This window comes from Rhodnius prolixus, unplaced genomic scaffold, assembly GCF_049639745.1.
Source record: "Rhodnius prolixus isolate KJV_2025 unplaced genomic scaffold, Rpr scaffold_6, whole genome shotgun sequence".
NCBI classification, from domain to species: Eukaryota; Metazoa; Arthropoda; class Insecta; order Hemiptera; family Reduviidae; genus Rhodnius; species Rhodnius prolixus.
Genome location: NW_027411634.1, coordinates 39,115,067 through 39,142,319, shown reverse-complemented (window position 1 = coordinate 39,142,319; position 27,253 = coordinate 39,115,067). Strand labels below are relative to the sequence as shown.

The 27,253-nt window shown below is 35.0% G+C and overlaps 1 long non-coding RNA gene across 4 annotated transcripts in view; it reads right to left on the bottom strand.

The window, feature by feature from the left end:
- Positions 1–27,253, bottom strand: part of LOC141460404 (uncharacterized) — a 326,313-nt gene that overhangs the window by 287,549 nt on the left and 11,511 nt on the right. For all 4 annotated transcript variants that reach the window (XR_012461978.1, XR_012461979.1, XR_012461980.1 and 1 more), the window contains one exon: positions 2,020–2,113. This is a non-coding gene — a long non-coding RNA (uncharacterized lncRNA). The remainder of the gene's footprint in view (positions 1–2,019; positions 2,114–27,253) is intronic.

Here is a 27,253-nt window from a genome sequence, read left to right as displayed (position 1 = left end):
AGAGTATGTTGGATGTGAAATTGGGTTGCTGCAATTATCCCGAGAATGCAAATGATCCCTGACCAGATGATAAAATAAAACAATTATGCAGGGAAATATCTTGGCAGGTTAGTAGCTCATGACTCAGCAATTTGGATGAACGCTAAATCCCTGCACATGAGCCAAAAAGAAAAAGCTCCGTCTCTTGAATACAGGTAAGTAGGGAACAAAAGGATCCTCATCCCGTTTTTTATTACCAGGCACGCCACTTACTGCACAGTCTAGCCTAACACAATATATGAATCCGTTATCGATTCAGTGATGACTAATAAAAGATAAAGATACATTTACTAATTCATACTATATCTTCTATTAGTTCTTTTTATTTCGAGATGGCCTCAAAATATTCCAAACTTCTTGCAGTTTACGAATATATTTTAGTTTTAACTAATTGCAAAATTAACGGCCGATGGTCACTACTGAAAACGCATGACGAATATCTTCGCCATAAATAGTTAACTGGTTAACTAACAGGTACATCGCGTATACCCCCAAAATGTCAGGCAACATTATGTGATATATAGGCTGTGACAGGAAAAAGGGTGCAAGCTGGGGGAACATACGGGATAATCCAAGCTTTTAAGTCCAAAGAAGATGCTGTGTCGTAGATTAAAGTAACAAATGCATGGTCTGGCACAGGATGCTTGCGTATGTTCTGGCAGGAAGAAAAATCCTTACTTTTACCTGGAGCCTCTCCGAATTCAATCTAAAACGATGCGTCCAGACTTGATATTCACATTCTTTCAGCGTCTTGAACTTTCCTGGAAGCGAACTGTCCTGATGCTCTCGACAAGTTTAACGAAATTAATTAAAACAAGACTTCTTATCCTGCCGAGAATTGATGATATTTAACGTATAATCTCTTCTGATTTAATAACTCAAAAACTGTTTGGCTAGCAATTTACATGAATCACCATGTCTGAACTATGTACATATAGTATACTAAATAACATTCCTTAAATTTTATTATCTCTATTCCCTACATATTTAATATGAACTTTATTATACCCATATCATATATTAATACATCAATAGACACGTGTTGAGCCACGTGTGTAAATAGTGATTTAATAATGCACAGTGTTGTGCAACTCGCTTATACAACCGTTTTGCTGGGATTCCTTTCACCTGCTTTTTGCCCTTTATGTCTGTCATAAATTATTACCCTACCATGAAATCCTTTAGCATCAAGAGATCTGTCTTAAGAGCTTATTTGTAAAGTCCCTTAAGTTAGATATCAAATTTGAATTGCCTATTTTTTTGGTATTGTTTTTTTTAAGTTAAGCTAACATACACACCATGGGCAGATAGACAAACAGAAAATCTCACGTTATCTGATATTTCCGGACGAAATTGACGAGAAGTAAATTTGACTCGATCGCCATACTTCCTTTTTACCTAGTACAGGAAGAGGTAGAGGTGGAGAAAAATATTCTAAACATTTCCCACGCTATTAATTCATACCGTATTAACTTATCCATTCAGTTTGGAAGTGATCTGTCCATTCATTAATTGTACTCCCCATTATATGAATAACTTCGTGGTGGGAGCGTAGTGAAGTTCACGTCAGAAGATCATGACTAATAGGAGATTAGGACACGTGACCTGAACATAGCTCACACCGTAGTCCGTAGGGAGGTATTATATAGAATGTATCATTGTACACGTGTACGTGTGTATTCAATATCTTTTACCCTGTATTTAATAAAACACTTAACTTAAAAAAAGAGCCATTGATCGAGTGATGTTTTATTAACGCACGCTCCTAATTGTGTCTAAAGTTGGTTAGACATGTTTGTACATGATTAAAGTGGTATTTTATTAGAAAATACGGCGTTAGTAGTCTCATTTTTGAAAGGTACTTTTTTTTTGTCTTTTAATACTTTAATCAGGTAAATTAGTTTTTAATTAATTATTTAATTAAAAAGCATCAACATGGTAAAAAAATATTTTTAAAACATTAAAAAACTTAGCACTTACAGTGAACTTCATTCTCATCGAATTCAGCAGTTTAGCCATCCATGTCTTTTAATCCTTATTAACTTGTTCCTGAACCGCATTCCAGATATCCAAGCTGAAAATAAAGAAAAGAATTTTTAATAATTGAAAACAACTTATATATTATGTAGGTAAATATGTATATATTATACAGGCTAATTCACTCTCTACCCCAGCCTGAAGTCTACAGCAGTAACGAAACGTCTACTACCACCCTACTCCCTAAGGGTGAATAATTCTTTATCCCTTTTAAAAGGTAGACAAAATTTACAATAAGAATGAAACTTTACTGAGGGAAAAAAAAACCGGTTCTTAAGTATCTCTTGTGTCCGTTACTTTGTGTAGAGCACAGAGCATCTTTTGCGGTTTATCAGTATTGGTAATTTCAATTTCGAAATACTGAATTTTTTTTTCATTTATGGTGACAATTCTGGATAACCGGCTTTTTTTATTCCAAATTTGGAACTTTATTTCCACTTTTATTCATATCACCATAATACAAGTGGATAACCACAATTCATTGTACAAAAAAAGGTTACAATACAAGAAAACCTAACTATTTCCTCCCTTCTCACATGTGTCAATTGAATATTTGAACACTTACGTACAATTAGTACGAGGGTCGTTTGAAAAGTCCGTGCAAAGTCAGAGAGATAGCACCACTGGCGCGTATCGAGGATATGTTTAGTTAGTAGCATCTCTTGGAAGAACACACACCAAGTTTCAGCCAGATCGGTCTATTTCTTTGTGTTTGGCATTCGTTTGAATCGAGGAAGTCGAGTGATTTTCAATAAATGGACGAAAAAGAATTTCGTGTGTTGATTAAACACTACTTTATGAAAGGCAAAACGCCTCAAGGAGACTAAAGAGAAAGCTTGATAAACATTATGGTGACTCTGCACCTTCGATTAGAACAGTTTATAAGTGGTTTCAAAATTTTCGGAGTGGCCATATGGGCGAAGACCGTTCCTTCGGCCGGAAAGATTATGGCGACTGTCTTTTGGGATTCGCAAGGAATAATCCTCATCGACTATCTGTGAAAAGGGTAAAACTATTACAGGTGCATATTATTCATCGTTATTGGACCGTTTGAAAACCGAGCTGCAAGAAAAACGCCCACGATTGGCCCACAAAAAAGTCCTTTTCCATCACTACAACGCACCAGCTCACACCTCAGCAGTTGTGGTCGCAAAATTAATGGAAATAGGGTTCCAACTCGTTTCACATCCCCCCTATTCTCCAGACTTGGCTTCCTCGGACTACTATTTGTTCCCCAATATGAAGAAATGGCTGGCGGGAAAAAGATTTTATTCAAACGAGGAGGTGATTGCAGAAACGAATGGCTATTTTTCAGACTTGGACAAATCCTATTATTCGGAAGGGATCAACAAACTAGAGCAGCGTTGGACGAAGTGTATAAGCCTAAAAGGAGACTGTGTTGAAAAATAAAAAAGGTTTACCCCAAAAAATTAAGTAGTTTTTATTTTTGCACGGACTTTTCAAACGACCCTCGTATATCAAGTTGAATAAAAAGTCTTAATAAAATACTTGACTTAAAAAAGGGCCATTGATTGAGTGATGTTTTATTAACCCACGCTCCTTTTGTGCATAAAGTTGTATAGACATGTTTGTACATTATTAAAGCGGTATTTTATTAGAAAATACGGCGTTAGTAGACTCAGTTTTGAAAGGTACTTTTTGAGGATGAATGAGTGAAGCGAATGTATTTATAAGTAAGGATGGAGAGTGAGTGATATTCTAGTCATAAGCACCTAGACGATGCTGGCTGTATGGCGGAAGCCAATGCCAAAAAAAAAGCAAAAAAAAAAATCTTACGAGACCTTTTTGAAGAAAATCTGGTTTCGAAAAAGATGAACAGGAAAAATCACATATTGAATTTTGAAATATCAAAAAAATCACCCATTTTTAAGTGAAAAGTAAGTTGGAAAACGTGCACAATTCCAATACATTCCTCTTGTGGTGCAATTGGCGAACAAGTAAACATTAGTTATTAGTCAAATTTTAATGGATTTTTCTAAGTGAAAAACTTATTGTTAAAGCTGAAAATAAAGATTTATGAACCCACACACTAGACTTAAAAGACAAGCAAAGACAAAACGTGCGAAAATGCTTTACAGACTTCTAATTTCCCATAGAACTAAACGCTTAATTTACAGTACTATCCTCAAACCTATGTGGACTTACTAGAGCTGTGGGGTTCAGCCAAACCTACAAACATACGGACTGTACAGGACATTTCAGTCAAAACTACTGCCGACAGTTAGTTGACGCTCCTTTCTACGGTGACTAACCTCACTCTTCAACTAAGACCTCAACATTCCCTTCATAGACCAACTCGCCAAGACTAAATACCAAACATTCCATACTACTCTCTCCACTAGTTCTAATCCTCTTGTACTGTCTCTCACTTCTTCTGACATCCCTAATCCTCCTCGCCGACTGAATCGCCAGTGGCCCCGCGACTTCCAATGTAGGCTGAACACCTAAACGCCATTACTCCCCTATCTCTCCTCTCTCCTCCTCACATTCTCCTCTCTCCTATAGAGAGTGCTACCGCTGGGTAGTTTCTCTCCTCCAGCACCAGTTCATCATGCTCATCATATTTACTGATTGTATACATGTGTACAGATTGTAAATTACAAAATAAATTTAAAAAAAAAAAAGATTAAAAAATTCTATGTTGGGCAAAACTGATTTTTATCCTTGTGACTAAATTTGTCACACACACACACACACACACACACAGACAGGTTATGACTGCAAAACATTGATTTCATAAAGCATCACCATAGAAATTAACTAAATGTTTAAAAAAAATACTTTGAACTTAGTTATTATTTGAATTATATTTTAGAATTTTAGAATTAGTGAATTTGAAAAAAAAGACTATCTATGCATCTAAAAAATACTGCCACAAATTTTCGTTTTTAAGACACTCTTTGCCCAAGCATTGATTCATAAAAGAGCATTTACTGAGTCAGAAGTTAAAGAAGATCTTCTATTGGTCATTATCAACGCAGCTTGCGAAAATAATCTTTCCGATGGCACTGAAGTTGCACAGATACTAAAAATATCTTTCGCCATTCTAGACAAATTTTTGAAGGAATTCTCAAGTGTTTTCCACCATTCTAAAATGTCAACGTCTTCTGGTGCTTGGTCTAATTTGGTGTAATTAATTATTTCTGTCTTCCATGCTTCGGTGATATTTGCTGATTTTTGAGCAAATGGTGCAAAAATATTGATGCAGTCGTCGTCGTCGCCGTCAAAAGGTGAATCATCAGATTCTTTAACTTCACCAACAGCCATAACTAATAGAGCGGGAAGTTTGTTGGGAGGTGTATTTTTTATTTCACGAATCGACTTGTTATAGCAGGCAGATATGTTATTTGGGTCTTTCATTTGGCGCGTTTTTAACATCTTTTTGAAATTATATAAAGATATATAACAGTAATAGTAATATATGATGCATTGAAGTGTAAGTAGTTGTCTTCTTTTACACACATTTTCATTACCAATATATAAATTAAAATAATTATTAGAAAATAATAACATTTTTTGAAAAGATTATTAATAGCAAACCATTTTTAATACTTAAACAAAAATTCAAAAAAAAACGAGACCGAGATCGAGACTGCATAAAGTCTCGCCTCGTCTCGGTCTCGTGCAGCACTAAACAACATTTATAAATATTTAACTATACTTAGATAGATAAAGCTGTACGGCAGCAGGTAAAAGGAACACTCAAGCTTATCTTGGCAAAAATCATCTTAAGCTTCTTTTTTAACGTTTAAAAAAAAACAGAGAAAGCTTTTTTTTTGCTTTTTTGTAGCAAAATATTCCTGCTTTTCAGCTTAAAAACATCTTCTGTGCTGTTGTAATGCATGTACAACAATTTTTTTTAAAGCATTTTACGGTTCCTTGGATAAAGTCGTCCTTATATATTAAGGAATTCTTAAAGGGAGAAAATTTTATACCTTTTTTTTTGGAGGGGGCCCTATTTTAATATATATCAGGGTGGGGAAGTAAAAATTGGTGAACTTTTTTATGCTTGACTTCGATCTTTACCATCTTTACAAATTGTCCGGTAAGAAAAAAAGGGGAGATCGGCTTCTTTTACCACTTGTAAGAAAGATTGTTTGATAAATTTTTGTTATGTTTTACCCACCCCCAAAAAAATCTATTTTTCTTCTTTGAATTCTAATAAATATTATTATTGGATAGAATATCTTTAAAAAATGAATAACACAACTATGATCTATTCCCATTTCGATAGAATATTTTCTTTCAAGTTGAATAAATTTTAATAAAACATTAATGTTAAGACTTTTGCAGCAGAAGAGAGGGGGGAAAAATCCGTTATACTCTTTGTATTCATGGGAATGCTTCGTTTGAAGGATCTCCTAGAACATATAGGTTTCATCACCATGAATTGTTAAACTTAAGTTTGAATTTTGGCGAGGAATCGGTCAAATAAAAAACAAACTCGTCTTTTTGCCAACGTTTCGACAAATATATTGTCCTCTTCAGGGCCTGGGATATTACAAATGCAAAACAATTTACAGAGTCAGTAACATAGAAAAAGCAGTAAAAATCAGTAATATAAAAATAAAAACAGTAAAATACAGTAAAATTCTTTATAATTATTGAAAAACTTACGTGGCTCTGCGGGTTGGTTGAGTTACAGAAAACTAAGAGCCAGAACTGGAGAAGCAGGTATAATATTTAATTTTGTACATAATTATTGCTGGGTTTTGTTAAATTTACTTCAAATCTTTTGGTTATTTGTTATTAAGTGCATAAGGGTTATTTGGTTTCTCCTGTGTTTTGTGTTTAACGGTTTTTGTTGTTTAAAGAAATTTCCCAATATTCATTGTATTTACTCTTTTGTTGTAATTAGTCTATTGTATCTGTCCAATTGTAATTACCAAAATTCCCGTGTAAGTTGCGCTATATCTGTATATACACAGTGGGTCAAAAAAAGTATTCATACAGTAAGTTTTCTTACTTTATCTACTGAACTTTTGTTTCTAGGATGACTACTTGTTCAGCACTGAAATCGAAGATAGTAACAATGAATTTAATGCTCTCATTTTCTTTTATAAACATAAAGAATTTGATTAAAAAGCAGAAAAACAATTTATAAGTAAAAGGGAACTTGAAGCAAAAAACATAATAAAAACTGTCCATCACGGAGGAGGCTGTGTGATGGTATAGGGCTGCATGAATGCAGACGGCAGGAGGAGAACTTGTCGTCATCGATGGAACTCTTAACGCTGAAAGGTACGTGGACATACTCCGCCATAATTTAAGCAAAAGTGTTGGTAAATTGGGGATCGAAAGCGCATACTTCTTTCAACAGGACAACGATCCCAAACATACAGCCCAAAAAACGAAGGAATGGCTGCTTTATAAGGCCAGGAAACAACTTCTCACACCTCCACAGTCTCCGGGTGTAAACCCTATTGAAAATTTATGGTCTTATTTGGAGCGGAAAATTCGAAAATTGGAAATGTTCTTCCAGAAAAGAGCTCATGACCAATTTAAAGAAATCATGGCCAGAAATCACATCTCAAGAGACACCTATACCTGGTGGAATCTATGCCAAGGAGGCTTTAGGCAATAATAAAGGCAAAGGGATTGCTTACAAAATATTAGGTCTTTAGTTTTGCGTTAATTATAACATTCAGACTGAGTGTATGAATACTTATTTTGCATACAATAAATTATTTTTCTGCTTTTTACTCAATTCTTTATGTTTATAAAAGAAAATGAGAGCATTAAGTTCATTGTTACTATCTTCGATTTCAGTGCTGAAGAAATAGTCATCCTAGAAACAAAAGTTCAGTAGATAAAGTAGTGTATGAATACTTATTTTGCATAAAGTAAATTATTAATCAATTCTTTACGTTTATAAAAGAAAATGAGAGCATTAAATTCATTATTACTATCTTCGATTTCAGTGCTGAAGAAATAGTCATCCTAGAAACAAAAGTTCAGTAGATAAAGTAGTGTATGAATACTTATTTTGCATAAAGTAAATTATTAATCAATTCTTTACGTTTATAAAAGAAAATGAGAGCATTAAATTCATTATTACTATCTTCGATTTCAGTGCTGAAGAAATAGTCATCCTAGAAACAAAAGTTCAGTAGATAAAGTAGTGTATGAATACTTATTTTGCATAAAGTAAATTATTAATCAATTCTTTACGTTTATAAAAGAAAATGAGAGCATTAAATTCATTATTACTATCTTCGATTTCAGTGCTGAAGAAATAGTCATCCTAGAAACAAAAGTTCAGTAGATAAAGTAGTGTATGAATACTTATTTTGCATAAAGTAAATTATTAATCAATTCTTTACGTTTATAAAAGAAAATGAGAGCATTAAATTCATTATTACTATCTTCGATTTCAGTGCTGAAGAAATAGTCATCCTAGAAACAAAAGTTCAGTAGATAAAGTAGTGTATGAATACTTATTTTGCATAAAGTAAATTATTAATCAATTCTTTACGTTTATAAAAGAAAATGAGAGCATTAAATTCATTATTACTATCTTCGATTTCAGTGCTGAAGAAATAGTCATCCTAGAAACAAAAGTTCAGTAGATAAAGTAGTGTATGAATACTTATTTTGCATAAAGTAAATTATTAATCAATTCTTTACGTTTATAAAAGAAAATGAGAGCATTAAATTCATTATTACTATCTTCGATTTCAGTGCTGAAGAAATAGTCATCCTAGAAACAAAAGTTCAGTAGATAAAGTAGTGTATGAATACTTATTTTGCATAAAGTAAATTATTAATCAATTCTTTACGTTTATAAAAGAAAATGAGAGCATTAAATTCATTATTACTATCTTCGATTTCAGTGCTGAAGAAATGGTCATCCTAGAAACAAAAGTTCAGTAGATAAAGTAAAATAACTTACTGTATGAATACTTTTTTGGACCACTGTATACCCCTGCTTCTCCAGTTCTGGCTCTTAGTTTCTGTAACTCAACCAACCCGCAGAGCCACGTAAGTTTCAATAATTATAAAGAATTTATTGTATTTTACTGTTTATTTTTGTATTACTGATTTTTACTGATTTTTCTATGTTACTGACTCTGTAAATTGTTTTTGTATTTGTAATATCCAGGCCCTGAAGAGGACAATATATTTGTCGAAACGTTGGCAAAGAGACGAGTTTGTTTTTTATTTGACCGATTCCTCGCCAAAATTCAAACTTAAGTTTAACAATTTATGGTGATGAAACCTATATGTTCTAGGAGATTAACTTGATGATTTTGAGGGGAAACTGAATGAACTTAATGGAAGTGACGGACAGCATAGTTCATTATTCTTTCTTCATTCTTTTTTAGGTACGAATGTTATTGTTATAGATTGTAAGAAAAGGGTTTTTAATGTTATCTCAAACAACACAGTGCTGTATGAGATCCAAGCTAGGGGGGGGCTAGCTTGATGGAGAGGGAGGAATTTTATATTATTGTAACGGCTAAAGCAGAGAGCTACTCTTGGAGCAGCTGCAAACAGCCACTTCTCTCCCCTGCAGACTTGATCCAAATGGGGTGGCTAGTTCGTACTGTTTAAGTATATAGTAGTCTCTCTCTCTGTGTTAAAAGGGAAACGGTGAAGGGTGGATTGTGAAGGGAGAAGGGTGGGGGTTGGCAGCACCCCAGGCACACGTACTAACACACCCACTTCCCTCTATCTCCGTCTCTCTCTCTCTCTGTGGTCCTCCCTTATAGCTGCTGTATACAATCAATGGGGCAAGCTAGGCGAGTAGACCGGAATACAGAGATTGGGGGGAGATTCTGCTCTCTGTCTCTCTCTCTCTCTCTCGCCACGGTTTTAGACATCAAAAGAATAATTACTCCTTTGTCCAGGGGCACTATATAGTTGGAAGGTATTGATGTAGAGAGAGGTGCAGAAGAAGTGGAAGGGAATAATGATCAACAACTCTTCTCTTACCTAGCCAGTGGCTGCTCCCTCCCTAACTAACCCAACAGCCTATACTCTATATCCAAACCCACCCTGGCGTTTGATTTCAAGAGAAATCATAAAAACGGCGGGTGTTTCATGTACGTATTATTATTATTATTATTATTGCAGCAGAGTGCGTCAGGAATGTGTGCACTTTGGAAGATGGACAGAGAGGGGAGACTGTGCCCCTCTGAACCCCTCCTCCTTCGCCCAGTTTTTCTATGTCACCATAAAATTGAACTAGAGAAAGCAGCAAAAGAAGTTGGTTTGAATAGAGAGGAACGGTAATAAGCACATGGACATGTGCAGAAAAACCTGTTGTTGTTAACTCCTACTCGTGTAACTTCACCATATTTTATAACGTGCGTAATACCATCTAGTAAATATTGAAATTTATTTTTTGTTTTTGCATATAAATATCCAATTATATATTAGTAATACCATATTTACAATACCATAATAATACGTAATGTGCGTGTTTAAACTTTAAAATATGGCTTTCAGTTCTTAAATATAGAAAAATATTCGAAAGAAACTTTTTAAGTGATTTACGATTTCAAGTTTTCAGCAGAAATATTCGTTTTGAAATTAGAGTCAGAAAAATTTGATTTTTACCCCAAAAATGAAAAAATGCCCAGAAAGTTTAAATTTGATTAATGATTCAAGATTGGCGAGGAATCGGTCAAATAAAAAACAACTCGTCTTTTTGCCAACGTTTCGACAAATATATTGTCCTCTTCAGGGGACGTGGCTATGCGGGTTGGTTGAGTTACAGAAACTGTTTCTGTAACAACCAACAACACAGTTTCTGTAACTCAACCAACCCGCATAGCTTCGCCCCTGAAGAAGACAATATATTTGTCGAAACGTTGGCAAAAAGACGAGTTGTTGTTTTTTATTTGGACCGATTCCACAGCCGATACAACCAGCAGTACCACTTTTACTAAATCACTTTTCGAAAACTACCCTATTTTACTACCCTTTCTCCCCTATAATACATAAAAATTCTTTTAATTAATAATATTATACAGTAAAGTTGTTAATATGTACAGAGTAATAAGGTTAGTCTGTCTCAAGATATACGGAGAAAATATAAATAGCACATTTCACAGGATTCAAAATTATCTTTCATGGAATATTTTTCCCCAAAAACCCGAAAACACAAATGATAATTGGATTTCAAACCCCCCCCCCCTTCTGCAAAAGAAAATTTAGGAAAAGCTACATCATCATCAACAAAAAGAGTAAAGTAAGTAAAGTAATTGCCTATTTTTTCAGGCGGGGCTCAACGTCCAACTACCATTTACTAGGTGTCGTGGACGGAGGCGACTAGCAAACGTACTTTACTATTTCTCATTTAACCATTAAATACGTAAAATCCAAGGCCAAGACCGGTAATCGAAACCAGTACCACAATACATATTAGCTTCGCAGGTCTCGCCTCTTAACCCGCTCGGCTACCGTGGCGCCTCATCAATAAAAAGATAAAGAAAATTAAAAAGAATTATCATTTCACAAAACCTAAATGATAACTTATGTAAAAATCTGCTTAAAGAGACTGGATTGTAATGAGTAAGCTCTATCCAAGCAACATTAAATTTAATCGGTACTTACAGGTAGTTGGAATGCTTAAAAGAAATGAATTTAGAAGATTTTAGGCACAAATATAATAATCCTAAAGAAGAACTTTGTTAATTAATTAATAATTTTGAAGAGAAAAATATGTACGAAGTTTTTAATTATTTAAAACCAGCTTTAAAACTAAGATCTTATACTTTGCAAAGTTGTTTATTAAGTGAACTTGAACTCCTTTGTTACTGATACATTTGTATCTCTATACAAATAAAGATAATACACGGAATAAGAAATTTGCACGAAATACAATCATTTTTACGAAGTGGTACAATTTACGAGCATGATGTACTACCAAGTGGTACGCGAGCCAAAAAAAAAAGGTTGGGAAACGCTGGGGCTAGAGTAATGAGGTTTCAAAAATGGCCTTTCGATAAATTAGTGGATAGAGAACTATCTTAAGAGTTTCGGTAGGTCTTAGTCCGTAATTTGTGGTGACCAGGTTAGACTCATTCATCAGTAACTATAAAAGTTATTACAATCAAATTGTAGCTTTCTGGGTAATTAGAAAGTTATTTGGTCTGTTCAATTAAAGGCGTTATTTCCGGTTTATTTTTATTTTTTGGTTTAACTGTTGAAATTGTCTCAGTTTGAGAAAAGAATATTATGGTAAGTAGGAGTGAATCAATTCTTGAAGAGTGAGGAGATACGTATTCGTTAATTAACCACACCGTCTTCTATCTCTCCTTACAGGTAGACGGTAAAAAATCTCCTTAAGTAATTACTTAGTCGACATTTCCATTTTTCTCTCTTCTTTATTCAGGATGACACCCAGAACATGGAAATTTTTGATCTAATGAATTACAACGGGGAAAAAAAAGAAAAGATAAATATGGGGACCTGCGTAAATGTGATCATTATACGGTAAGTGGTGAGCTCCTAGATATTTTCTAGTAATTAGACCTAGTAATTTGCATAACTTTATGATGGGTTAATTGTGGATATTACAAGGGCACGGCTCCATCATCATATATGTGTGCGGGGATCACATTATTACCCAAGTGGCCTTTCTACTTTTTTTTCTTGCTCTTACATCTTCAAAACTAATAAAAATGCATTGTTTATGCATTTTCAAAGTCTTACATTATACATACAAAGTTATGATTATTATGTAGATATAAACATAGTAGGGATAGTTACAAAAATGTGCGTCTTATCGAGCACTAAAATTGTTAGTGAGACACTCACCCAAAAAGAAAAAGAAAAAAAATTAGATGCGACTCCTTCAGAGGTTTACCACGGCCTAGCTCCTTACGGTAGTTATTTAGACTAAACAGGAAGTAAGTTTGGGAGACTGATGGCACGCGCATGGCGCACTCCCCCGACAAAATGTGGTGCTGCTAGATTTCTTCACCTCGACAACTATACCCGCGCACATGTGGCCAGCACATTCTCTTGATGAGTTTTTACGTACAATCATTCATTCCACTCTTGTCTAAGAAGCACTACCACACTTCACTGCAGCAGGTTAGTGTGCTCACCCAGAAAGGAAACCGGAAATTTCGGTTCACTATTTAGACGGAGAAGGAGTAACGCACCAGGTTTCTACCTGCTTTCTGATCATAACAGGAAATATTATTATTTGGGCAAAATGTTTTGAATTACAATATTTTTTTCGAAATGCACAAATCAAATCAAACCTACAAATCAAAACCTTATTAGAAGCGCTCTCCGTTGGCTCCTGAAGGGGAAAAAACAATTTTCTACTTTTCTTTTTTACAATTTTTCGTTTTTGAATTACCCAGTGGGTAAGTTCAGTCAAATGTAAAAATCACTTCTATTTTTTCAGACTCAGTAGTTTTTCAAAACAGGTTTTTCTGATGAAAACATGAATTAGAAAATCTGATGAAAATGATCCCCCCTATATCTTACCTCGTACAGTAAGTTTTGTTTCCCTTCCCCCCCCCCCCAGACTTCAGGGATCTCAGGAAAGTAAAGTAATCGCCTATTTTTTCAGACGGGCTTTACGTCCAACTACCAAATTAGGTGTCGTGGACGGAGGCGACTAGCAAACATATTTTACTGTAAATTCCTCATATTAAACATTAAATAATATCCAAGGGCTAGACTAGTACCGCAACACATCTTAGCTTTGCGGGTCTAGCCTATAACCGCCTAACATACTTTACTATAAAGTTCTTATATTAGCCATTAAATAAAATCCAAGGCCTAGACTAGTACCGCAATACATCTTAGCTTAGCGGGTCTAGCCTATAACCGCCTAACATACTTTACTACAAATTTCTCATATTAACCATTAAATAAAATCCAAGGCCTAGACTAGTACCGCAATACATCTTAGCTTTGCGGGTCTAGCCTCTAACCGCCTAACATACTTTACTATAAATTCCTCATATTAACCATTAAATAAAATCCAAGGCCTAGACTAGTACCGCAATACATCTTAGCTTTGCGGGTCTAGCCTATAACCGCCTAACATACTTTACTATAAATTCCTCATATTAACCATTAAATAAAATCCAAGGCCTAGACTAGTACCGCAATACATCTTAGCTTTGCGGGTCTAGCCTATAACCGCCTAACATACTTTACTGTAAATTCCTCATATTAAACATTAAATAATATCCAAGGCCTAGACTAGTACCGCAATACATCTTAGCTTTGCGGGTCTAGCCTATAACCGCTTGGCTACTGTGGCGCCTAGGAATCTTAGTACTCTAATCCAATCATCAGAATGAACTTCCTCTAAAAATAAAAATAAATAAATAAATTATTTACCAAAGAGAGAGAAAAGCTCAATAATCACGCTCCCACACAATTTTCTTAAAATAAAGTTTTCCTAGAAAAATGTTGCAAATAAACATCATAGAACTGCATCTATCAATTTGTTCAACAAGTTTTAAGGAATTTTTTAAAGATTTTTCTACTTTTTGAACGAGACTGACTTCGGAAGGACAAATCAATCAGTAAAATCCCCTTTTTGTGTTCTTTAATTCTTCATAGAGAATCTCCACTTCTTACTGACAAGTAAGTGAAAGAAGTTTAAAAAAAGAAAAAAGTAGGTTACTTGTTATTTTATTTTATTTTTTTAAAGTATGATCAACCACTAAAGATAAAACACTAGAGCATAGTAAACACAAAAGTGATTTGTTTACAATGAAAAAGGTGTCAGTGGTCTACTCTGGTAGTCACTTGAGAAACTCTTTTAAGTGTCTAGACACAAACTTATGTCTGATGGGCATATAGACTGGACATATGGCTGGGTTTAAAGTCCGACACCCTTAAAAAAGGGGGAAGAGTTCTTTCATTCTACAGAAACTTCAAACTAAAGGTTAAAGTAAACAATAAGCACATAAATTCTTCATAAAAAGCTGGCGCAAAATGTTATTCATTTTCGTGTTTACTGTGATTAATTTTAAGAAAATCTTTTTGACTTTTAAAACTACACAATTTAATCGGTTACCTGTAAAGCTAATATGTATTGTGGGTACTGGGTTCGATTCCCGGGGTCAAGGCCTTGGATTTTATTTAATGGTTAATATGAGAAATTTATAGTAAAGTATGTTAGGCGGTTATAGGCTAGACCCGCAAAGCTAAGATGTATTGCGGTACTAGTCTAGGCCTTGGATTTTATTTAATGGTTAATATGAGAAATTTATAGTAAAGTATGTTAGGCGGTTAGAGGCTAGACCCGCAAAGCTAAGATGTATTGCGGTACTAGTCTAGGCCTTGGATTTTATTTAATGGTTAATATGAGAAATTTATAGTAAAGTATGTTAGGCGGTTATAGGCTAGACCCGCAAAGCTAAGATGTATTGCGGTACTAGTCTAGGCCTTGGATTTTATTTAATGGTTAATATGAGAAATTTACAGTAAAGTATGTTAGGCGGTTGTAGGCTAGACCCGCAAAGCTAAGATGTATTGTGGCACTAGTCTAGCCCTTGGATTTTATTTAATAGTTAATATGAGGAATTCGCAGTAAAGTATGTTTGCTAGTCGCCTCCGTCCACGACACCTAATTGGTAGATGGACGTAAAGCCCGCCTGAAAAAATAGGCAATTTCTTTACTTTACTTTATACAATTAATTCAGTTAAGAGGCACTTCCACTAAACCCACTGCCTTCAAATTTGAAATTTTTCTTACGTAACACATTCCTAATAGTACTGTGCTATTATGAAATTATAGAGTCCGTACAAATAGATTAGGCTAGTAGACGGATTCTGTCAAAAAGTTTCTCGTCGGCTCTTCTTTTTAATATTTCTGGCCTTCTTTGATCCCTTGAAAACAATTCAAAAAAAAAAAAAAAATTAAAATATTATTAACAGTGTCAGTTTGCTAGCGAAGAAACTATAGCTGGAGAAATAGCGGTAAATAACCTTTTCCAAACATTTGTTGGCAATTAATCATAGGAAGAGTGTGACGGTTCCGGTAAAGAGGAAGGGTCAGATCTTTAATTTCACGGCCAACTAGTTCTACGGCGTAGGCCTGTTTCACGGACCGACTAATGCAAACATGGTTAAACATCAAAAAAGCATGCTATATTATACAACCCCCTAAAAAAAATCCACCTTCCTCCTTGCCTATAACCGCCATTTTTGCCCTTTTACAAAAAATTATTCGACTTACACAAGTGTTACGTTGATAAATGGAGCATAAAACGTTTTGGCCTTTTGAAACATTCATGGTCGTTATTTGAGATATGATCGGGTCTAATCTAAATGCTCCAATATAATTTGAGAAAATAGATGTGCTCTACATCATCTGCGACCAACAATGTTCAGGGCCAGCTTGAATAAATAGCCGGAATTCAGAACTTTTTTTTTTTTTACAACCGAGACCTCACGATTTGAAATCGCCTAGTAGGATGAACATTAGGTTTTGGTGGGGTGTGGATGTATGCCGAATTTTTGGACTCGTGATCTCTATTTATTTTTTTTTCAGGCGGGCTTTAAGTCCAACTAACAATTAGGTGTCGTGGAAGGAGGCGACCAGCAAACATACTTTACTATAAAACTTCTCATATTAACCATTAAATAAAATCTAACGCCTAGACCCCGGGAATCGAACCCACTAAGCCAACAATACATCTTAGCTTTGCAGATCTCGCCTCTAACCGCTCGGCTACCGTGGCACATCGTGATCTCTCCTATCCTAGGACAATATTCCAATCATTAAAATTCCCGAAAATGGCATCACTGGCTGATTTCTCTTCCTTCCAGTGTGTCCCCTTCGGTTACGTTTTGCATCGGGCAGTTTTTGCATCATGTAACAACAGTTACAACTCTTTCAACGTTTTTTTGCCTGTAAAAGCCAAACATATGTATGTACTTTACAGGAAGTCCCCGATTAACCAGGAGGTTTCTGTTTGTGCTTAAGACAACAGTTCATACTAAAAGAAGAAGAAGAAGAAGTAGAATCCTATTTGTGCCAGCAAATTTTATTTCTACGCTTAAACTTAAAAATACTACAACAACAAAAACCACATATTTTTTACATATTAAGTAGAAGTTAGAAGAGAAAAACCTTTCTAACGCCGTCTTAAGGAATAAAAGTGTGCATATGGAGCCAAAACAAAAAATATTTGAATATATCTTAAAACTTAAACATTGCAGGTTGCTGAAACATTTATATTTTGATTAATTCATACCAGAGGACCCGACTTCAACTTAACAACACGATAAAGCCCTCAAAGAGAAACTACTTTTTTTGAGATTTTGAAACAGCAATCTTCTCGAATAGAAATGAGTTAAATGTGGTGTGACGTCCAGTGTAACCACCTGGCGGGTTTTTTAAATGTGGAGCTCAAAAACAAATGTACCTATAATGTATAATGAATCTGAAGATTGGTAGTATAAGACGCGCGAGCGTTCAGTTAAAATTAGCACCACAGGTCAGATTAAGATAAGAAAGCACTTAAAAATTTAGCTCGAAAAAGAATTAAGGTCTATTTATCAACATTTCATTTAATTAGTAAGTTTTTAGGCACCTTTTAGTAGAGAAGACTGAATTAAAACAGTTTATTCCCATAAAATGGGCAATTTATGAGTAGTAAATGAAATCAGTGATGTAAACTGCTCTTTGAAACCATTTAGATAAGTAAAAGCAGTCAAGAGTTCTGTCAATTCTTCAAACTTAAGTTTTTTTTTAAAAATAATTATTTTCTTCTCATCAGTTTCTGAATATTTTCTGTTCTAAAATATTTTAATTTAAACAAATCAAAAATAAATTAATAAAAACGATCAATCGATCACGGCCAATCGAAACAATTTTTACGATTAATGTCAACCAAATAAGTTCTATTTAATTCTGTCTTATAACACCAAAGAGTGTGTGCGCTTGATGATAAGATAAACTACAGTAATTTGATACATCTCTGAGGAAGATTCTGGTTGTTGTTTTTAATGTTTTCTTGGACATTTCTTTATTGTTCAATGAATTTAATCCAAATAATGATTAATTAATTAAAAGAAAAAGACTGGTGTGAACACTTACGACGACTTTTGTCTAAATTCTTAACGCTTAAACTTACACTTCTTCTTTAAAAATCTTAACTTTAAAAAGTAAATCTATAGATTTTATTTTGAAATGACACCAAACAGGGAAAACCTATTCTAACCTTTCCCTCTATGCTGAAACCTCTACACCAGTGGTTTCCAACCCTTTTTTTTCCGTCCCGTACCCCTAAAGAAATTCCACGCGAAGCTTACACCACCTGAAATTTATATTTTGCTCAAGGATAAATATAACCAACAAAAAGAAAATCAAACACATGGAGAATATAATACAGAAAGTATACTTTACGAAAAACAATAATATTTTCCTTGAAATATGTGCTATGTTAATAATATAATAATAAAAAATATTTGAATAATAATAACATCCTATTATTTAACGGGACTTTTCTCGCGTTCACCCTGGAAAATCGCATCCCCCAGGTTGGGAACCCCTGCTCTAAACTAAAACGAACTTTCCACGCTAAATCATTCAAAGAAAAATTTTAATGTAATCTCGATGCAGAAAATCTTGGAGGAGGGGCCAATTTGCGAGAAAATCGATTCAAGAGAAGAGCTATTTCCAGATGAGCAATTTCCTTTAAACCCGAAGAATAGCATTTTATCTCTCTTAATATTTTTTTTTTTTAATTTATTTGTTAAGTTACATCAGCGCTAGTGCATCTATTAGTAACAATGACAATAACTGACCACTACTACAAATTCCACTAATTGAGAGGAGAAGTTACCCAGTGATAGCACTCCTTAAGAAAGTCTCCCAGGATTAGCTACTCACTTGAGAGGAGAGAAAATCGCAAGGCCACTGACGTTTTAATCGTCTGGGAGGATGATCTGGAGATGATAAATGGCGGACAAGAGAATTGGAGTGAGAGTGCAAGTTCTGATTAAAAACTTTTATAGCGAGTTCGTGCAGCTTGACCATAGTGCGGAGAATTTTAGACTGAAGAGATTGAATTCTGTGAAGATTTGGAGCGTTTCGTTGAACCCCCCAGTTCAATACCGTACGGCCAGGCGGGTTTCAGTACAGAATTGTAAATCAGCCCTTAATAATATATAAGAGTTAAGGATAGTGCTTTCTTACCCGAACAGTACGCTGGAGGGATGTCTACCTACCCGTTCACTTCGGGACACATCGTGTCCTGCACAAAAAAAAAAGGCCAGCATAACTCTGTGCAAAGTCCTGTGACCCTTCACCGGCGGAACAGCCAGCAAGTGTCCCTAATTCCAGTCCACATTTCGCAGTAAATGTAATTCAACCCGTGAATAGAAGCACTAACAATTAGGATGGACTCTTGTACAGGTAGTAAACTAATAAAAAGTTAATTTAAATGTATCGCTCAGCCACCTATAAAACTATTTCTAAATAAGTTATAACTTACTTTAGTTTAGTTTAGTTTCTTTTTTTATATCAAACTAGATAACAGTGAAGGGTCAATCCACTCTGAGGACCGAGGTCGGTAATCGTAACAGTTCTCCCCTCTCTGCACTATAGAGTTTTTACTTCTCTCAAAGAGGCCCACTTATCTAAAAACTGTCCTAATCTTTATTTATTGAGACGTCTCAATTGCTCTTCCAACAGTTACTTTTCTAGCTTTATTTATTTACAGACCCGCTGTTAAAAAATTTATTTTATATAAAGTTCTACTAGGCTGGAGTAGAAAGTTTCGAATCCCATTATATTATTTCTTTACTTTAATATTAACGTTTTATCTTTTTAAACACATGATGGAAATTTATTAATATTGAGGTTGTACGTGAATGTATTGCGAATTTCAGAGAGCATTATTTAAAACTGTGTTACCAACTAATGTTCATTCAATTAAATCCAATCAGAGCACCATTTACATCAAAATCTGCACAAGAAACTAGCCGTTTTTTCCCCAGCACTCATGTTATTTGTTATGAAGAATGCCATTTCTGCCTGCCCCATGATAATGCAAGTTCTACCATGAAAGAAAGATGCTGGAAAAGGCGATAATCGGTTGAAGAGAGATCTGGGTTGATTTTCATTGAACTCAAAAGTCAATTTTAGACGGCAATTTGTGAAACAATTTGTGAGGACGTGTTGTCATGCAATAATAGTATCAGATTCCTTCTCTGGCCAAATGATGGCGCTTTTTGACGTAGTTTCCTTGCAAAAATATGTATTAACGATTCCTCTCTACATTGTGATGGATTCGTATTGATCAAATTCACTTGTTTGACTAACCGGGGAGTGCCAGCAAATTTAAAGCCCTAACCTAACCATAAACGGGGGCCCTGAGACAGTTACAGGGATCGTGAAAATGCAAGACTTCTTTTTTTTCCACAATGAACGTGTATCTCTACTGTTTTGACGCAGCAATGAGAGGGAGACTTTAACGCCCAAGAATGAGAATTTAAAGTGCACTTTTTATTACCCTAAACAAGGGCAGAAATAACTGCAGGTAAAAGATGGTCGGCTTAAGATATGGGAGATATTTTTTTTTCCTTTAATTTATGATATAGGCCTTTTAAATTTTTATAGCACTTTCAGAGGACTTAAATGAGTAGTATTAAATCTTGTGCACTAAACCTGAGCAGCACCAAGCAGGTTACCGTACTTAAGTCACTGTAAGTAAAATTTAATATCATTAAGAGTTACTGAGATTAAGATATAATTCTGTCGCTAATTAAGTTTGTATTTCGTTTTAATTGCTCGGTCTTCCCTTAAATAAAAAATTAAAAAACTTTAAAATAAACCATATCAATTAAACCACCATCAAACTTTATTTTGCTAAAATGAAGATATCAGCTGTTAAAAAAAATGTTGGCCTTAACTTTTGATTTATTTAATGTTTTATTTTTATCAAAAACTTTAAAGCGATCTCAAATCTTTTAAATTCCTAAGAGCTTCTAAAGAATTAGCTGTTCGTATAACGGCGGCGTCGAGTGTTTTGCACCATATAATTTTTTTTTTTTTGTAATCATGCAGGCATTGGATTTTTGAGCTCACACCGGAGGTTTAGAGGTGTCTTCAAGTCCGAAAAAGTTATTTTTTTTTTTTTTTGCAAATGGATCTGTATATATACAGGGTGAACCTGTAAGTATTGTCCATAGGCCTACTGCGTGTAGTACATACATCTAAAATGGAGTTCAATGACGTATTGGCCAACTTCATATTTTCCACTGTTCTTGAGTGACGTCACTTTAATTTTTTTTCTAAAATCCTTACTTTTTTCCAAATAACATATTATTACTCAGAAAATTTTGGTCCGAATACGATTCTGATGACACGGTTAGAAAGACAGATAAATTTCCTAAAAATTGATACCATTTTGAAGCTTAATTTATTCTCCAAACAGCCTCAATCTTCCTCCGGAAACTGGGAAAATAAAAGTGATCGAAATTTTTAAGAAAACTCATTAGGCCCTTACGTGAACATTATCTGACCTAGGTGCTGGCACTTTTTATAAAAGTTTCCTTGTTTAATGGGCTTTCAAACGGTATATCATTTTCCAGGATTCTTTTATCTTAGTATGAGAAATTACGTTTGTTTTATGGTTAATAACTAATTCAGATATAACGATTATCTGTTAGTAGGTTCAAATGGTTGTTAAGGTTTATTCACTTTTTTTTTTTTTTTTTTTTTGTAGTGCAATTTGTAACCTTTGACTTCCTTATTTTAAGACAGCCAACTTTAAAGTTGATTACTGGTCCATCTAAAAGAGTTTTCAATGAATTAAACAACTTGATAAACTAACTTCTTGTTGGGTGCTCGTGAACACGTTTTTTCTTGTAAAACCAAAAGTAATTTCTCATATGAAGATAAAAGGAATCCTGGAAAATGATATACCGTTTGATAGCCCACATTAGGCAAGGAAACTTTTACTAAAAAGTGGCCAGCACCTAGGTCTGATAATGATCACATAAGGGCCTAATGAGTTTTCTTAAAAATTTCGATCACTTTTATTTTTCCAGCATCCGGAGGAAGATTGAGGCTGTTTGGAGAATAACTTATGCTTCGAAATGGTATCAATTTTTAAAAAAATTTATCTGTCTTTCTAACCGTGTCATCAGAATCGAATTCAGACTAAAACTTTCTGAGTAAAAACATTTTTATTGGAAAAAAGTAATGATTTTAGAAAAAAAATTTAAAGGGGCGTCACTCAAGAACAGAGGAAAATATGAAGTTGGCCAATACATCATTGAACTCCCCTTTAGATGTACTGCAGACAGTAGGCCTATGGACAATACGTACTTACTGGTTCACCCTGTATATCCACCATAACTCGAAAACTTGAAATCACAATAAGTTGAAATTAGAAGATATAAGTAGGTAAATATTCCAAAATTTATGTAAGTTTTGCAACTTTTATTTCGAAAAAAATTAAATAAATAAATAAGAAAAGCACAGAATTCAGTGGAAACAAGCACAGACGGTTCCTGCTTTCGAAAAAACCCGAAAAATGAAAAAAACCCGCATCAGTCCGGATCAAATCAATTAACCAATTTTTTTTTGTGGAACCGTTTGGGGAATCGAAGGGCGTCCAGTTTGTTTGATCGAATGTATGACCATTCCGCCCCCCCTTTAAACGCTGATAATAGTATTGATATTCCCTTCCTGTAACTACGCACAGACCATTTACAAATACTATAAATTCAATTATGTTAACTACAGCTTGGAAACATTTAAAATTACACATTTTTGAAGAAAAACTTATGACCCTTAAATGCCACATTATTATTAGCGTTACTGGCACTCGTTTAAGTGTCTGCAACTTTCCGATACTGGCCATTCACTCTCTCACACGTGTATACAGACAAACCGGAAAGAGAGAGAGAGAAAGACCAATTTCGTTTAGTGGAGAGTTCAAAACAGATATTGTTTACTCATGCAATGAATATCTGCAATATGCAGTCTACGTAAGAAAAATAATTCTTGAATCTTTTGATAAAGTTGACCGGAGCTACACGATCACAAAAAATCAAAAAATAGTGAAGCTAGATTAAAACCAAATATAATGTAACCGAATGTTTATCTCACAGTGCTTTACTATAATATTAACAACAAACTGAACAGATAAACCAGTCTACACGCAATTTCAGCTCCTCCAATCCACAAGGACTGATCTTGATTGAATAAGAAACGTGCTCAAATATTACTAACAGATCAGACCACTTCCAATATGATCTGCTTTAATTAAATTGATCCGGAGGAAATGGATTCTAATAAAAACAAACTATAAATGAAATGACAATACAAAAAAAAAGAAAAAACAACTACGTTGCTGAGTGTTATTAAAATGGCCACGTTCTTTCGTGAATGTAAAATTCAATGCCAGTCTTCAGGTGGTCTAACTTCATTTACCCTTATCCACGTATATTCGCCCTAGAATCTTATTGGGAGCTAATTGAGATAGGATCTGATGCAACTCCATCGATTCTTACAGCAATACTCGGGAGGAGGGAAGGGATTAGCTATGAGGTTAGCATACTGGACTCCCACGCGGAGGTCCCGGGTTCGAATCCAGCTGCTGACCCTTAGATTTTCTCTTCCTAGGAGCTTCTTACAGCTCACTGTCCGGTCTGTAACGAGAGAACACTGTCCGGAGGCCGGCAGTACACTGAGAAAAGCTCCGGGCGCCTTAAACCATAGATATTGACGCGCCTTAAATCATAAAAAAAGAAATACTCGGGAGGTTCTGTTTGACACGCATTTCTTTTTAACTCCGAATTTCAATTCTATTCAAATCTTATCAGCATTATTTTGAGTTTAATACTACATATTACATCGTAATGACACAAAGCGGGGACCCTATATCCTCGTCAGACCTTAAAATTCTAAATTTAATACCGTCTAGTAGAACCAATTTTTCAATTTATTTATCACACAATCTATATTTAAATTATGTTGTTGCAAAAAAAAAATTACAGTCATAAAGGAGGATTGGCCCTACATTTTAAAGAAAATTTGGGAATTTTACCTTTTATAGAAAAATAGAAAAAAAATGTGTCAAAGTTGGGTGTTTTTCTTTCAACTTTACGCTTTTTCGTGCAGTTTTTGACCGGACAGTTTTTAATGTTCATTTGGGCAAATTTTGACGCATTATTGCTGTTATTTTACGCTGTCGTTTAATTTTATTATATTTTACTAAAGCACCTGTGACGTGTTATATGTTTCAGAAGTCCCTACTTCCAGGATTTTTATTTATTGCTTTGTGTTCGGGTTGACGAAGTGCATACTTCAATACGACATAAGTAAAACAATCTTCCGATAGGATGAACAGGTGATGGAACCATTAATTTGGGTTCTCAATGCTCCCTCCAGTATACCTGAATCACATACCGATTTCTGTAGCGGTTATCCGGGAATATACCTTGACAAGCGACTCACATGGAATCCACATACTAGACTCAAACGACTTGAACTAAACCAGAGATATCGGAATGCTCAAAAGACTACTTGAAAAACGGTCTAAACTGACTCTGACAAACAAGAAACGACTATACTCAGCCCTACTCGCTCCTATCTGGACTTTACGGAGTTGAACTGTACGGAACGGCTAAGCGTTCGAACCTAAAAAGGATTCAAACCCTCCTTCGAACCATCACTGATGCACCCTTCTACGTGAGCAACCATACCATCCACTCCGAACTGCCTCTGACCTTGCCCAGCCCCCGCTACATCAAAATTCCTCTCCAAACTTTACCAACATCGTAATCCCTTAATCAGCAACCTGTCCTGCACTAATCTCCCGTCAAATCCTCCTCGCAGACTGAGGCGCCGATGGCCTCGCGATCACCTGGTCGAAAGATAAACAAGGCCATCCTTCGTATTCCACTCATTCGGTATTTTACTTTAACCGACTTATGATGGTCATCGTTGGATGGCCCTCATTCAAGCCCTTCCTGTGATTTTATTTTATTTACCTATTTATTTATTATTTTACTTTGTTTTGTTTTACTTTATATATTATTTTATTTTATCTTTCTATATCACATTTGTGTACTATACGCTATCATATTTGCTTGTTGCGTTTTGTATTACGCAGTTGCGAATTTAAGAATAAAGGAAAAAAAAAGGGGTTCTCTAGGAAAGAGCCGAGGGAGACTAGTCAGAAACATGCGCTTCCCTCACAATGCCATCGAAGATATTCTAAAGAAGACAGTTTAGATCAATCATAAATCCTCTCAAAATCTCAAAATGTTTAGTATTCCAGTGGCTAACACTAAATAGAAAAACCTTGCAAGATTAACTCCTCATTCCTAAGAGTAAGTAATAATACTCTCTCTCTCGTCAAGACTGAATCGTCCACAGAAAGTAAACATAGCTAATAGAAGATGCGGAAGTTATCTATAACGAGGGCACGTGGTGCATGTATGTAAAAGCACTCGTAAGGAGGAATCTTTCTTGGGTGGTGAAAGAAAAATGTTTTTAATGAAACATGCCATAGACATCAGGAGAGCACGGAGCCATGGAGTACCCACCTAGTTTGCCAGCCATATATTGTCCGAGTACGTGACTTCAGCGCACTCTCGTGTTAAAACCCATGCACACTCGCGTCACAATACTCCTCCCCACCCACCCATCTTTGCACACACATCTGTACGTACTTAAAACGGTCGGGGAAGTCACTACTGAATTCTATCTTCAGGATTATACCAACTGCATCTAGTTGTTTCTTTTCTTCCTTTTTAATGCTCAAGGAACAAATCACTCTCTGTTAACATCGTCCTACTGAGAACTTTCTATTCCAACTGATCTAGCTTATAGGCACGATTGTGGCTTAAAAAAAAATAAAGAACCTCTTGTAACAATAGAAAACCACACAATAAATGTTACCGATTTGCAGTAGAGATCAGAAAAAACAACCACTAGTTCTACAACCTTATGACAAGTCATGCTTCAAACAACAACAAGAATAAAACGTTTAAAAATAAATTACCTTCATCAACTTCCATTTGATTTTCCCAATAAATAAACCACTTCCTCTTTTTTTTTCTTTAAACACACGTTCACACAGGAAGTGCAAGAGATATGCCAAGATGTTCAACCGGAAATTATTGTAAATCAAATATCCTGGGATTTAGGCAACGCAAAAAAGAAACAGACTGTTCGGAAATCCTTTGACTAGGGAGGTAAAGAAGTTCTCTCACTAAGTTCTCCAAGTTTTCATTGAACCCGGAATGTTTACTAAATGCAGGTCGATAATTGCAAAAAACTATGCAAACTGCACAATATATTTTCATTTCTTTGGCCATCATCATCCCTCTTATTGAATTGTAGCGTTACAATCAGATTTATGGCAGCACAACCATTAAATCTGTAGCAAATGTATGGGAAATCTATTGTTAGAGAAGTTCTCCAGAGGGCCGAACATTTCCAAGATACGGTTCATTTCTGTTTTAGAACATTTCCCCCCTACCCCCCATCACCAATCTATAGTTTAATATGTTCTCCCCTAAAGAATCGTTGAATGGTAAAAGCGAAATCTTTTATGTAACGTTTCACTTGTATTAAACATATTTTTGTTAAGTTCATCCGAGAGGAAAAAATATAAATTATAATCTTTCTTAAATATCCATTTTTTGCTGTAGTTGAAAACTGGCATAGATAGTTTTTAAAATTTTCCATTGAGATCATCTCATAGCAAATTTTAAGTTTGGGGATAATGGAGGCGGTTGATCCGAGAGGTAGTTTATAAGAACTTTTGCTTATGATTGTAGTGATAAATACGAGTTGTGGCTATTAAATAACGAGACTGATGCTGTTACAGAAAAACTATGCATGCGCCAAATCTTAACGACCAACAGCTGTGCAGCGTAAAGCTTCTCTTTCGGATTGCAGCGTCTCACGTGTTTGTTGAGAAATCTGTCTGACTGGAACCTGATGTGTTTGTGTGAAAGGTGTTAGTTTCGTTTTGCCAAAAAACATGATACAACACATGCAGTAGAGCAACGAATTGTCGGTGAAATTTCACATCAAAACTTGAACTACTGAAACTTGATCTTTTATTAAAAGAAGTTTATGGTGATGAATTTTATTCACGTGGGCGAGTTTTTGAGTGGTTCAAGCGTTTCCAAGATGGCCGAGAAGACGTCGGAGTTGATGACCGCCCGGTTAAGCCTTTCCACGTCCAAA